This window comes from Chiloscyllium punctatum, chromosome 12, assembly GCF_047496795.1.
Source record: "Chiloscyllium punctatum isolate Juve2018m chromosome 12, sChiPun1.3, whole genome shotgun sequence".
Taxonomy (NCBI): Eukaryota; Metazoa; Chordata; class Chondrichthyes; order Orectolobiformes; family Hemiscylliidae; genus Chiloscyllium; species Chiloscyllium punctatum.
Window position 1 is genome coordinate 28,685,698 of NC_092750.1, and position 15,539 is coordinate 28,701,236.

The 15,539-nt window shown below is 37.7% G+C and overlaps 1 protein-coding gene across 7 annotated transcripts in view; it reads right to left on the reverse strand.

The window, feature by feature from the left end:
- Positions 1-15,539, reverse strand: part of iqsec1b (IQ motif and Sec7 domain ArfGEF 1b) — a 484,326-nt gene that overhangs the window by 130,505 nt on the left and 338,282 nt on the right. The gene's annotated exons all lie outside the window — the stretch shown is intronic.

Sequence of the window (15,539 nt, forward strand, 5' to 3'; positions counted from 1 at the left end):
ATTTGTACGCCTCAAGAGGATCCAAGTATCCTTCTCCAGTTTCAGAAATAAAACAGGTAGCTGTGCAGTAATTGTTCCAAATGTCAGGAACGTAATAGGAAAATGCAATGATTAAAAAAAAAGTAATAAATCATTGCTCTCAAATGGAGCACTCTGAACTGAACTCTCCCTCACATTTAGATGTTGAAAGGAAAGGTGCATAGAGCCTTAATTTTAAACATGCCAGCAAATTCCTGATGGACACTATTTTCCCCTGGGGTGAGAAATATGGTAGATTGTGGCCCAAAGCGCACATAGTAAGTGTCAGCACAAATCCAAATTTCTTTGACAGTGGCAATGTCTTTGAGGCAAGTAGGTTCCAAAAGCCTGAGAGAGCTGAACCTTGGACAAGGCCTTCTGTGGAATTCAAATCTTTTGAAATGTGTACTTTTAAAAGCTCTTGGTGACTTTAAACATCCCAATTCAACGGTGTATGGTGATTCAGTTAATGTTGTCAATGTAGCGATTCATCATAACGGTTCCATACTTACAAGGTTATTGGCCAGTAAATTGGTTCACACTGTCAGTGTCCACAGGCATTAGAGTATTTTATCCGATGGATGAAGTGTTCTTCTGCATCCAACATTATAATAAATATAATTCAAATGTGACATCCAGATGCGATGTACAATGATAATGAAGTCAAGAGATCTTTAGACTTTAAAGAAACCGAACAGGTCCTAGACTACTTTAACTTTTCGGTTCAGGATTAATGGAGTTTCAATTAAACAGTTGACTGGGGATCATTTGATCAACTTCAAACAATTTATTGTATTAATGTTCGCACAGGCTTTGTATTCACCTGTGCAATGTACTTCCACTATGAATGTATGGCTGAGCTCCAAACCCTTCTGATGGATCTAGCATGGCAGACATAGTTTATACAGTGTGGAGGGAACTGTTTGCTATGTTTTAATGTAGTTTATACAGCTAATAGGATTAAATATGTTGGACATTCTGGAATTGTTTTGACAAGAAGCATTTGAGATGAGAGGTTACTTTCTCAAGGGGATTCTAAATGATGGCACTTAAATGAAACTTCCAAGAGGGATTTTCCCACAAGAAAAAAGTGAATTTATTTTTCTCTATTTCTTCAGCATTTGAAAGTTTTAAAAATTATTACATGGCTCATGAGTTTTGCACATTGGAAACAAGGAGAATATGCATTGAGAACGTATGAACAATGTGAGAGGATATGGACAATGTGGATCAGCAAGGGCCGAAAGGTTTTACAGCCATGTAGTGAACTGCACTGATCCCCCAATGAAGAGTGGTATGGCTTCTAATCTCTCCATGCCATGATAAAAATTCCATAACTTGTCAAAACAGAAAATTTAAAAAAAAGTGATTTTATAGTTTCAGCCTTAATTCTATTATGATGCCTCAGGCTCCATTTTATTTTCTGTAAAATTGTTAAAAATAAAAGATAAAACCTGCCCATTATTTCCCCTGGTTTGTTGTCTGATAATTCTTCAATGTGATTAGCTGCTTAACCTTGATTTCATCACTGTTGCTAAATACCAAATGTCCTACATAATTTCTACCAGAGCAAAATTAATATCAGGAAAGTTGAAACCTATGCCAGAGCTTATCAGATTTTTGTAGACAGCCTTTTATGATGAGCATCATTGCTTTACTGCTGACCACAAAATCCAGATCCATAAGTTATTTATTTGTATTTCAAGAGCGTTTTAGCAATTTACCATGCTATAATTGGATTAACAAGCCATGGGGAAAGTGAATTTAGTCTATCATTCCCACTGGCCCCAAATTTAACACTGAAATTAATAATCAATTGTTTCAGTTGGAGTATGCTTAAAGGAAGAGATTAACAAAACTATAAATGTTAAGAGAATCTGAATTGACACAAAATGTGAACGTTTTGCAAACATTGTTTTGACGGTACTGGCACTAAAATAACAAGTTAATGTTTTTAGATATAAATTCTTTATTGACTTAATAACTAGCATATATCCCAAAATAATCAACAAGTCAAGTAGGATATACAATATACCCAGGCAAACAGTTCAAATTACTTAAAACAAAAATGTACATTTAGAATTCTGAAACAAAAACAGAAATTGCTGGACAGATCCAGCAGATTTGGCAGCATCTTTGGAGAGAAAATAAAAGTTAATATTTTGGGTGCAGTGACTCTTCACAGAACAGAAGAGGGGTCACTAGATTCAAAAATTATCTTTGCTTTCTCTTTACACATGCTGCCAGACTTGCTGAGTTTCTTCAGTAATCGGTTTTCACATTATTTATTTCGCAAGCATTTGGCCAATACCAATGAATAGCAGACTTCCACAATACGTTTACATTGCAGAAGACTATCTTTTCAAGCAGTAGCCAGTTTGTACTTATTTAGTTTTATAGGACTATTTCAAATGCATGTAAACTGAGAGAAAAGTGATCTTCCACACAGGTTTCATCACATTTACCTGAGAACATAGGTGCATTTCAAGTCTTTTCCTGTGACCAGTATTTGTCAATATTACATCAATAAATAATATTTGCATTCATTGGCTTTGCCTGTGATATATATAAGCAATGAATGCATCAATACGGTACTTGTTTCTGAAACACTAGACATTGAAGAAACTATAACACTGTAGTAACATCTGAGATGCAGACTGCAGTGCATCCTGTAGACAGTAGACACTTGACTCAATTTTCCTGCTCCTCGGATGCTGCCTGACCTGCTATGTTTTTCCAGCACCACTCTAATCTTGACTCTAATCTCCAGCATCTGCAGTACTCACTTTCGCCTAGTAGAGACTTGCCACTTTGGTGTTGCAAGGAGTAAATGTTGAAAGGTGATGGATTTGTCAATTAAGCTGGTTGCTTTGTCCTGAATGGATTTAAGCTTTGAATGTTATTGAAACTGTACCCATCCAGGCAAATGTTGAGTATCCTATCGCACTCCTGACTTGTGCCTGCTAAAATGGTGAACAGCCATTGGGAGACCAGAGGTGAACTGCTTGCTATCGAAGAGTGCGTGTTGAGTGTCCCTGATGAAGAGCTTGTGTCAAAATGTCGACTCTCCTGCTCCTCTGATGCTGCCTGACCAGCTGTGCTTTTCCAGCACCACACTCTTTGACTCTAGATTTCCAGCATCTGCAGTTCTCACTTTCTCCTAGCTTGCTGCAGACATTTTAGTCTCTAATCTCCTTGTGCAGCTGCATTATTTCTAGGCTGGTGTAGTTCAGCTTCTGGTCGATGATAATCACCAAGTTATGGAATCTGGGGATTCAGCAATGCTGATGCCATTCAATGTCAAGGGGTGATGTTTAGACTATTTTTTTTTAGAAAAAAAGAGATGGCCATTGCCCTGCATGAATGTTACTTGCCATTTATCAGCCGAAGCCTGGATGTTGTCCAGATTGTATAGAATAGACTGCTCCAATATCTGAAGAGTTGTGGACAGTGTTGAACACTGTTCAATGATATTTTCACATTCCCACTTCTGATCTTGTGATTTTAGTATCAAAGTTTTTATATTTATAGTCCATTTGTAATAAAGACCAACATTCCATTTGCCTGCTTAACTATTTGCTATGCTGAATACCAACTTTGTGATCTATGCACCAGGACACCCACATTCTTCAGTGTTACTGCATTCTGTAGTCTCTCTTCGGTTAAATAATATATTGCTCTACTTTTCTTCACTTAGAAATTGATAACCTCAGATTTTCCCACAATACGCTTCACCTGCCAAGGTTTTGTCCATACACTTAACCACCCTAATCCTTTGTACCTGTGTCCTAAAATTTATTTTCTACCTATCCTCATGTTGTCAGCAAATTTGGCTACAATGTATTATTCCTTTATTCAAGCCATTAATGTTCATTTTAATTTATTAAGATTCCAGTAGTGATCCTTGTAATACTCCAATGGTTATATAGTTTACTAGACATTTATCCTGATGCTGTTTCCCGTCAGTCAGCCAATTCCTTAGCCACACTAATATATCCCTCAGGATATCTTCCCCCTATCAAATGTCTTTTGAAATTACAAATACACCAATAGATTTCCTTTCACCCCCACACATTTGTTACACCATTGAAGTATTCAAATAAATTTGTCAACCGTGTTTGCCTCTTCATAAAACCATGAATTTCTCCAAGCCCTGCTACCACCACTTTAACACTGGATTCCAGTATTTTCTAACATTAGGCTAACTGGTCTACAGTTTGTTTTCAATTTCCCTGAAAATGTATTTCAGGTCAGCCTGCTGTGAAGGAGATGGGAGAAACAACATGAAGAATGTACACATGAAGAATCAGCAGGCAATGAGAAAGTGAAGGTAGATGGTGATAAATAGTGCAGTACCAGGGAGGGAGATCAAAGTGGTCAAAAGGCAACAGGGATTGAGAATAGGAGGAGATCAAGAGAAGTCATAAGGAGAGTGCAGTTGACAAAGTTACCAAGGAAAGACAAGCATGAAGATGTGAGTGAGAAATAACAGGGAATAAGTAGGGAAAGAGATTAAAGTAATGAGGAGAGAGGGAGAATGATCAGTGGTGGAGGGAGGGGACAACAAATGTAGTTGAGCAACTGTATATGGGACTGAGACAGAGACATCATTTTGTGGGAATTTGTCTTCTATGCTTTCATTTCTGTCACTGCCTACAACCCCACCCCTCCACCCCAGCTTCACCATGACCCCCACCCCTGTCAAAAGTCACCCCAAACACCTCAACACCAAATAGTTTTCGCAACAATGGCCCTCATTATTACTCCAAGTTATATAAGGTTATGCTGATAATTCTGACCAATTAACATATTAGGTGCTGAGCCATGAACCAGAAAAGTCAGAGATAAATTTAGTGAGGTGTGTAAAATAGTCTCTCCATTATCATGAAACAATAATGTTTTTGATAAACATCATTTCCCATCAATTTATTGCTGTCAAATATTACTTTGTAGTCTGATAAAATAAAACCTGAATTATAGCACCATCTATACGTGAGCAAGAGTTTTGATGAAAAGGATGGAAATGCTGATTTCATCTTTTTGTTTATAAAACTTTTTTGTAAATGAGTACAGTCCATCATAAGATTTTAGCTTCAGGATATAGTGAACTCCAGAAAGCACTTTTTGCCAATATTAAGATCATTTTTACTAGAAGACTGAAAAGCACGTGCGCTTGCTGGAACTGTAATGGCAAACTCAGCCTTTATACATTTTTTTAGGCCAGAGGGTGGTTTGCTTCATTAAACATGCGACCATTATCTTCAGCTATTTTTGATATGGCTTTAACTCTGCATTGCAAGACCCTGTCTGTTCTAAGATGATAAAAATTCCAAACATCATGATTATTTATTACTCTGCACAAATGCATCATGCAAATTTCTGGAGTTAAATTAAAAAATGGCACCAAGAAATAAGAAATAGAATAACTGTATCCACATTTTTATTAATGCAAATGGAGATTGGAATATACTTCCAAAAATAAAAACTGTAAATGTAAAGTAACGATTTTATAGTAGCAATATTAAAATATTCAAATCTTAATAATTTCTAGGGAAAATGCATTAACTTAATATACAATCACAGTTTACCCAACCCTCAATTTATTTTACTTTCTTGAAACTAACCTCACCATATCATTGTTTATCAGCCAATTGTTACTCAAGATTTAGGACCTAAATGCTGTTTCAAGTATCCAGCATAAATGTTTTGCAAAAGCAAGGCCACATCAAAAATTTCTTTTAAAAAGCAGTTAATCATTCCCAATGAAGGAAAACATCTTGATTCATGAAGTACTTAACTGGTAAATTGAACACATCTACAAAATAAAGTATGAAACTTCGAATTATGGCCTTTATTTTTCTATTGTTAGCGTGATTCAGAGTGCTCTTTGTCTCACATATTCTACATCTTGCTCAATGGATGATCTCAAAGCAAAATCGCTTTTCATTTACTCCCAAGGACAGATAACATTAACAAGACCAATGACATACAATGGTATTCATCCTGAAAGGTGGAACAAAGGGAAAATCCACCAGCTGGGCCAAAACCCAGACAGACCCTTCTGGAAAAACAGCTATCAGCATTGTAAAAATTAAATGCTTTTGTGAATCTGCTCATTATGTGGAGGCTAAAGAATGGACTGAGCATCTGCAGACCCACACTCATCACATTTTGATTGATGATAATTAGGAAATAATAAATTGAGTAAATAAGATCATCTGCTGAATGTGACTCTTGCTGCAACACAATTACTACTACAGGTCAGCTCAATGAAGCAAATTCAGCATAGATTCTACTTCAGTGTGCAAATGAATGCTGTAGTCCATTTTTCCTCAAGCCATGGAATATTTTCAGCAGAATGGCATATGATGTAAGCCATAGGCAAATACATAAATGCATCAACACACATTTTAAGGAATAAATAAAAGCAAAATCTGATGAAAGTTTGTAATAAAGGATAAAATGCTGACAACACATGGTTTACAACAGTTCATGTGCATACCCTGAAACTAGTGTGCTAGATAAAAACATCAGAACCAGTCCTTTGTTGTTAAACTTACTAACCGACTTGTGCATACTTACAGTGTATTCTATTTTAATGCTGGTTCTAGACTTTTATAGAATGGGTTCAGATCTCCCAATCTTCAGCATCCTACTTTTGCCTCATTTCCACAATGTCTCTAAATTTTTCTAATTTCTCTAAATAGTCTCCCCTTCTGCACCATTGCCTGCATCCTGTAAGACAACTGACCCAGTGAGGTTAATTACTTCCACACTTGCTCCTTCTCTAGCCTTCAACAGAGATGAACTGCAGAAAAACTCCATACCATGGGAAAATGTTACTATTTGTACTGCACAGCTGGCACGAAAAATTATTCAGAGGGGATATTGTACAGTATCCATCTCACAGGGAAATTCTTTTTAAAAGATGTCTCTGATCGGAGCAAACAAGTAAACTACCAATTCCTCACTTTGCTGCTTCGAGTTACTGCTTTTTGTTTCTTTTTATTCTTTCATGAGATGTGATTGTCACTAGCACTACCATTTATTTCCAGCATTTGTTTCCCATCTCCAATTGTCTTCAAGTGGCTTGCTAGCCTATTTCTGTTGGAATTTTAGAGCTAACCATATTGCCCATGTGGACTCATATATAGGTCATACCAGGCAAGGATGGCAGATTTCCTTTCCTAAATGATATTTGAAAACCAGATAGGATTTTCTTTTACAAAAGATCGATTATAGCATCAGATATGATGAACCACATTTACATTCAAAATCTATTAACCAAATTCAAAATTCTACTAGTTACTGTGGCGGGATTTGAAATCATGTCCCCACAGTAGTTGGCTGGCTTTCTGGATAACCAATACAGTGACAATACCATTGCACCACCATCACCTGTTGGAACATTTATCATAAATGGCAAGCCATTCTTGTCGGTCTCCCTCACTTTCAAAAGGTCTTAATACATGCAATCTCTTTTTGACTTCATTTCAAATACAGGGAATTCCTTTCAATTTTTTTTTCATTTTAGCAGAACAGCACCATTATTAGAAATGTTACCCTCCAGAGTGGCATCTTGGCGCTCCCATTATTTAACAGCACAAATTAAAGTAAAACAGTTCAAGGTCGTGGGTAACGCTGGCTAAGCTAGCATTCATTGCCAATGCCCTGGAGAAGATGGTGAGATGCCTTCATGTATCCTATAGGCTGCTGTGGTTCAGGTACATCCATAGTGCAGTTATGAAAAGTGTTCCTGGCTTGTGATCCATGAGGATGGCATACAGTTTGGAAGGGATGTTTTATTAAACAAAAATTTCATCATCTGCCATGGTGGGGCTCAAACCCATGTTCCCAGACCATTAAAACTAGAGCTCTGGACTGCTAGTACAGTGGCAATATCATTACATCAATCCCTCCCTGAAAAATGCACATATTAGTAGATAATGTGACCACGCATTCTGCTTACAGAATTGGGATTTATTCCAACAGTGTTTTGCACAATCTGCTAATACAAACCCACAGCTTGGATTTGTTCACATCAGTGTGAATTTCCACCAGAAAGAAGAACTGGATCAGTTTCAAACATGTATTTATCATAGTGAAGTCATAATTACGGTTCTGACATGCCAGTTACACAGGGGTGATAAGGTCATCACGACATGGGTTGGAACAGCTACATCAATCATTCTGCTGAACAGAAAGGTGGCGGCGACCTGGAAGCAATGAGCACCATATGTTTATTTTTCTCCCCCAATCCCTGCAGCTATTATTAAAGATGCTACAGAGTAACAGATGAGGAAGCTGATAAAATAAATCAAGTAAAGACAGAAATGCAACTCCAGGCTAAGACTGATCCCAGTAAAACAAACTTCCCACTTTACCAGTTTGTGTTCCATATTAGAATAAAAAGAGTACTGTAATTCTATTTCTTTTAAGAATGAGAAATGAAGTGAAAATTAAAATAATTAATCTGCCCACCTGCCCCAGTCGATTGATGAGGCTTCCAGCAGTTATACGACAGTTTTCCATTTCCATGATGGGAATGCTTCTGTGACATCCTAGCCCACACTAATTTGGATGAATCAATAAGCTTCAACACCATTGGATAATTGGAACAATCGTTATTATGGAACAACATAGTCATTTTACAAACCATCTGGGTATCAAATAACCAATCCTTCGAGGAGAGCAGTCCTGTTGGAATTTATTCTATGCTTTATACAGTATAAATGATTAAAACAACTTTTAGGGCCTCAGATATTGCTGCATCAATGCCTGTGGGAATGTTTGTCTTGCCAAAGAAAGTTGTAATTTTTGCTCTCTTCTGAGTCAGAGTCAATCAGAACACATGCACAGTTAAACAATTCAATTGTGTGCACTGGTGCACGTATGTATACCAATGTGCACATGTTCTCATGGGATTGCATGATTGTGTAAATCATGGAATTAAGCTTACACTAACAAACCCATAAAAGTTACAAAAATGGAGGAGAGCTTTTGTTGTCAAATTACACTCTGAAATGATCACATCGGTGTAAGGCACATGTATTAGCATCAAAAAGATTAATATCAACCAATATAATACATTAAAAGTCAGGCCTTATGCCTTGCTGTTCTAAAATAAATTCTGAAGGTTTCTGACAACTATGTGGGCACTAGCTGCAATGGACCCAGGTCAGCTGAAAAATAAAAAAAAAATACTGGTTTCTCATTTCAGCTCCAAATAGCACGCCGAACCTCAAACTAATGTCAAAAACCTTTTTTGCACAAATGAATTCAAACTACTAAGTTTGAAGCACAATGTTTAAGTTATTTGTTTAAAAGATAAAAATAGATTGTTACAGCATTGCCAGAGATTTTCTTTCCATGGGACAATTCTAAAGAGCAGAAAGTTACTACTTATAACTGCAGTAAGCCTGTGATCGGGATTGAATGCTGGGCGATCACAAACAGAAAGAGGACAGAAATGATTGTTGGCACATCAGATAATTGAACATGTTTGCAGGACAATAAGGTCTCTTACGTACATTCCCAAGCAGTTAGCAAACCTTTCAGGAATTATTTTGAAAAATGTAGTTTTAAAAAGGTATTTTAAGGTACTTGTCCAGGAAAGGACGTGGTAAGAGCATTCTTACTATTCTTAAGCCATCAATTTAAAATCCATAACATTATGGATTATGGGTGGGCGGCACGGTGGCACAGTGGTTAGCACTGCTGCCTCACAGCGCCAGAGACCCAGGTTCAATTCCCGCCTCAGGCGACTGTCTGTGTGGAGTTTGCACATTCTCCCCGTGTCTGCGTGGGTTTCCTTCGGGTACTCCGGTTTCCTCCCACACTCCAAAGATGTGCAGGTCAGGTGAATTGGCCATGCTAAATTGCCTGTAGTGTTAGGTAACGGGTTGCGCTTCGGCGGGGCGGTGTGGATTTGTTGGGCCGAAGGGCCTGTTTCCACACTGTAAGTAATCTAATCTAAGTAATCTAATCTAATCTAATTATGTTGCAAAGTATAATATTCAAGTGGAGCATTGTAGCTTGCTTCAACAACATTAAATATTGCTCAGGCCCTGTCTGGATCTTTGGAAAGAAAACTGCTGGATTAATTCCAGTACTTGGTTTCTTCAGCTGAAGCAACATACTCATGAATCAGAGAGTGAAAATACAACTTGGTGTAACACATGGATCTGGATTTCTATTTCCAGGATCTACAAATATGATGATCAGATCAAAAAGCAGGCAATTTCTCAAGGAAATAAGTAACATGCAGTTTTCTGTTTTGTTTGTTAAAGCAGTTCTCTGCACCTATAGCTTATGCCTTGAAGTTGGATGACATGCATTCTACAAGCAAAAAGATTTTAGCATATAAACCAAGATTAGACTCAGTTACGGACTGGCTTCACATCACTACTTGCATTAACAATTCTAGCATTAAAGAGAGGGAAAAAAAAGCTTCACCGTTATGGTTTATTAAACCTGCTGAGGCAGGTTATGGGAGATCCAAAGAACAGGTGGAACCTCAACACAGGTGGAACTTCAATATAGGTCTTCTGATCCAGAGGTAGGGATATTTATAACTGGGTCATTGAAACTGCCACTAGCCCAATAAACCAATCAACTTTTTATCAAGCTCAGCCGCACTTTGACCTTCAATTATTGCATGCTCAAACAGTGGTTTATAATGTTCGTCATGACCATCAGGTATCAGTTTACTTGGTTTCAAAAGTGAAGGCAATCTACCAAACACTGGTTTTCAAAACAGTTCGCTGTCTCATTACTATAACAGCATCAACCAGACTGTAATGGTAAAATGTGGAACATCAATTGTGATTTCCATCATCTGATTTCAACATCTGGGGACACCATGGGCTGAAACAATTTTTGAAAAGGCAAAAAAGACACTGCCAAACTTGGTCATAGCGATCAGTTAACCATCAGCTAACAAGAAACGGCCTGAGCTGAAATTTACGTAAGACATTATTACTGCAGTTTGATCTTTATGGATGTGCCTCCTTTATTACGGGATGAGGGATGACCTGAAAATTATGCAGCTGAAAAAAAAAATGAAGCCTGACACAGAAATATAGAGATGGGCTGTATTTCAAGCATATTTTAACAGAGCAAAAGATTTGTAATAGCAAAACTTGAAGTCAAGTTTTTCCTCGGTTTTCTATTGGTCTCTCAAAAGGCAAAACCTGGTGATAAAACTAAGTGGAGAAACATCTATTTACAGACCGTTCAAAAATATTTAGAAATTTCACTGTTGCAGAGGCTACAGACACTAATTAAACAGCCATTGTTCTCAAAAAAAGCTTACATCAATGACTCTAAGGAATTTTAAAAGTGCATCTTCTTTGATCTTTCTGGAATATACTAGACACTCTCCCTTTAAAAAAAACCTTCATAATTGTGCTTAATGTGTTTTATTATTTTCTTAGGGCTAGTAAATAATAAAATTTCTTTCTCAGGAAACACTTTTATTCAGTTTCTTAATTCTGAAATAGCGTACTATGTTTTAATTGAACTGCGTAAAACCGCAAGCTAAAAAGAAATAAAATCTTTGCTCTCATCAACTAAGATGATTAAAAAGAGAGCCAATTCACCCCTCATCTGGTTATAATTCAAATAAATCAAGTAGTGAAGAAGGTTTCTAAAATCTTGGGAGAATATTTTCAGAAAAAGTGCTGTTTCTCAGACAAACGGCTGATAATGTTTCTGTGAAACAACTGAAATCTATGCCTTGTTTTACTGCAAGCAGAATAGATGCACAGTGCTAATTTCATAGATCAAAATCCATCAAAAATCAATTTCACAACTTCATATTATCAAACTTGTAATTGCTTGTCCCTAGAAAAAGGCAAAATTGGGCATTGCCAGACTTTACCCTTATGATTTGATTGAAATATTTCTGTATCTGCACATGACCAGTATTCAATGCATTTAAAAGAAAAACAGTGGCCAAAACAGAAATGGATTCAACATACAGTATCCAGATTTTGTGAATACCTTTTAAGTCAATAGCTCCAATCTTGAAAACTTTAGATGGCCTAATAGCTAAATGTATGACCAATAAAAGGACTGTTGCCAACATTACGCTATGTGACCCATCCAGTTTATCCTGTGCTTTCACCACTGCTCCTGGAAACTCATTCTCAGTCATCACTTCCTGCAGGAAGAACATTATAATAATTGGATCTGTTCGTTTGATCCTGTCTAATCAGCAGTTCAATTTTAACTTGCATTACACATTAATCTGTCACACAAGGTACAGACTTATAAAGATCAATTCAATTCTTCTTCAAAAGCTAGTTTCATTTTATAACTCATCCCTAAGACAAAAGGATCATCGTGGTGGCTTTTGCATTTGAATACTTTCCCAACTTCTCAACAACCAGAACTATCAATCACATTCAAAACGTGGTCTGAGCAAATCTCCATGTAGCTTGATCACAACTTCCTCTGGTCTGAAATTGCTCAGAAATTCTGCTTCATGGTCCATTCTGCAGAAATGTGTTTTGAAGGAATGCAACTGCACCTACGTTTAACCATGTTTTGCCAGAGTGCAGAATAGTTTGTTTTTCAATTCATTAAATAGTTGAGTATTAAAACAAACATAATGTCAAATAAGTTGCTTTGCATTTTCACACATTACTCTCCAATCTATTGTTTGGGGGTCCCATCGTATTCCTCCCTCCAGAACCAATGAAGATGGTGTCAGGAAGGTGGATGGATGGCCTTCACCCCCCATTGCCAAGTGAGTCCCCTACTCTGGCAATTAATGCTCACTTAAAGGCTTCATTCTCCCAATTCTGATACTGAATCAGCTGCAGATATTGGGTTCGCTATTTCAGAAGCATAATAAACAAATCTGTGGGAGCTTACCTCACACAGGCACTGAATGTTTTTGAACAGGCAACCCTGCTTTGGAAATAGAGGGACACTGGTGACAGGAGAAAGTGAGGATTGCAGATGTTGGGGATCAGAGTCAAGAGTGCAGTGCTAGAAAAGCACAGGAGGACAGGCAGCATCGGAGGAGCAGGAGAGTCGATGTTTCAGGCATAAGCTCTTCATCAGGTCCGAGTGACAGTCAGCCTTTGTTGTCAAACCTCCTTCCCCATAATACCCTCCCACGACTCCCTCATTGCTATTGCCCTCCCACCATTAGCTATGGCCTGGGATTCAGTGATCCCTCAGGTGTGTGTCACAGTGGGTATAGCCGCCACCTTCCTCTTGTGCCTATGATCCCAGGGAAGACCGGTCACTTTCCACTGAAGTTTCTGATTGGGATTTAATACAAAATTACTTATCCAAAAGAAGAGTGACCAAGTTCTTGTTGGCTCTCCAGTCATCAGGTGAGTCCCCTATCATCTCTATTCAGCATCACCTCAAAGTTCAGTTTCTCTTGAGCTATTTTTCTTTATTTTAATGATCAGATATAATCAAATTATATCATATCATTACTGATGATAGCAAGATGTGAAAGGTACATGATCAAAAGAATAGACAAAGAACTATAAATGCTTCAAGATGATGAGAAATATTAGGATGTGGATTTTTTTTTATTGCACATTTCTAAATCTCTATACCTGATCAATAAAATACTACACAGGGAATTAAGTTCAAATGTAACATTAAAGTGTATAACTTCACAAAAAAACAAAATTCAATCTCCACATTAAAAATCAAACCCTTATCTTAGATACTATGATCTTTAAGCTCTTTGCAGCAAAATATCAACATTTATTGTAATTTAAGAGGGAGAAAAAGTGGATTATAGAAGTGTCTCTGTCATACATGCTCATAACATGCAAAAGGCAAAAAACGGAAACAATTCAGGACCAACATGAATAGAAGCCATTCCATAATCAATGTGACATGCTTATGTAGGCAGACTTCATTTCGCGTTTCAACACAGGAATGTGTTATAAATTTCTCAGGTTTTATTTTGGATAGTTCATTTATTTAACTGGGTTGTATTACAACTGCATTTAATTATTCGGGCATCTACAGGACAAAAAGAAAGTCCTTTGGTCCATTGAATCCATGCTGGTCAAAACAACTGCATAACTATTCTCATCCCATTTTCCAGCAGTTTGCCTTGAATGCTTTGGCATTGCAAGTGCAAATCTAAATACCTGCACTTCTGAAATGTTGAGGACTTCTGCCTCTACCATCCACACAGACAGTGGGTTCCAGACCCCACCACCCTCAGAAAAATTTATTTCTTCACATCCCCTCCAATCTATGCCCCTTGGTCACTGATCCTTGACCAAGGGGAAAGGTTTCTTCCTGTCTATGCTCCACAAAATGTATACATCTCAATCATATCTCACTTCAGTCTCATCTACTCAAAGGAAAGCAACCAAAGATGTGCAGGTTAGGTGAACTGGCCATGCTAAATTGTCCATAGTGTTAGGTGTAGGGGAATGGGTCTGGGTGGGTTGCTCTTCGGAGGGTCAGTGTGGACTTGTTGGGCTGAAGGGTTTGTTTCCACACTGTAGGGAATCTAATCAATCCAATCTCTCTTCTTCTCAGCCCACTTAACATCCTAGTAAACCTCTTCCTCACCCTCTCTGATGCAATCACATCCTTCCTTAAAATATGGATTCCAGAATCTCTCACAACACTCCAGGTGCAGTCTGACCAATGTTTTACATGATTCTGGCATCAGCACACTACTCTTAAACTTTATGCCTCAGCTAATAAAAACAAGAATCCCATATACCTTAATTTATTTATCTCTCTTGTTACCTTAAGGGGACCATTGGGCATCAGGTATTCCCTTGCCCTATCTGTCTTGCACAAGTGCATCGCCTCATATTCATCTGGATTGATTTCAATTTGCCACTAATCAACTCATCCGACCAGCCTGCCTATATCCTCCTGTAATCTAAAGCTATCTTGCTATCTTCACTGTTCACCATCACATCATTTTTCATATCATCTGCAAACTCTATCAACCCTCTGACATTCAAGTCTAAATTGTTCATATATGTCGCAAGAACCCCAATAATCCTGACAGAACTCCATTGGGATACAGGTTTCCAGACACAAACACACTCCCGAGTGTTTTTGCTTCCTGCCACTTAGCTAATTCCGTATTCAATTTGCCAAATTTCCTTCAATCACATGGGCTCTTTTTTTTCCAAAACACTTGCTTTCACAAACTTTTCCAAGGCAAGTCATTCTTTAAAAATGAAACGTGTCAATTATTGCCAACTTCCATTTCTCCAATAAAGACAGTGGCGCAGCTTTTCATTGATCTGCTGCTGCATCTGCCAATGGTGCACTTGAGTACACTGATTTCAGGACAATAAAGCAGTGGCAACATACATCCAACTCTGGATGTGGTACAATTTGAAGGGGACACTGGTGCTTGCATTGTCATTGCACTCTCTCACACAGAAGTCAGAAAATAGAGGATCAAACTTGGTGAGTTACTCAATGCCACATAGAATAAAAAGCAAATAGGTGCTGTTAAAAACTGCAGCAACTTATTTTATAATTGTACTCATTAGGAGTTA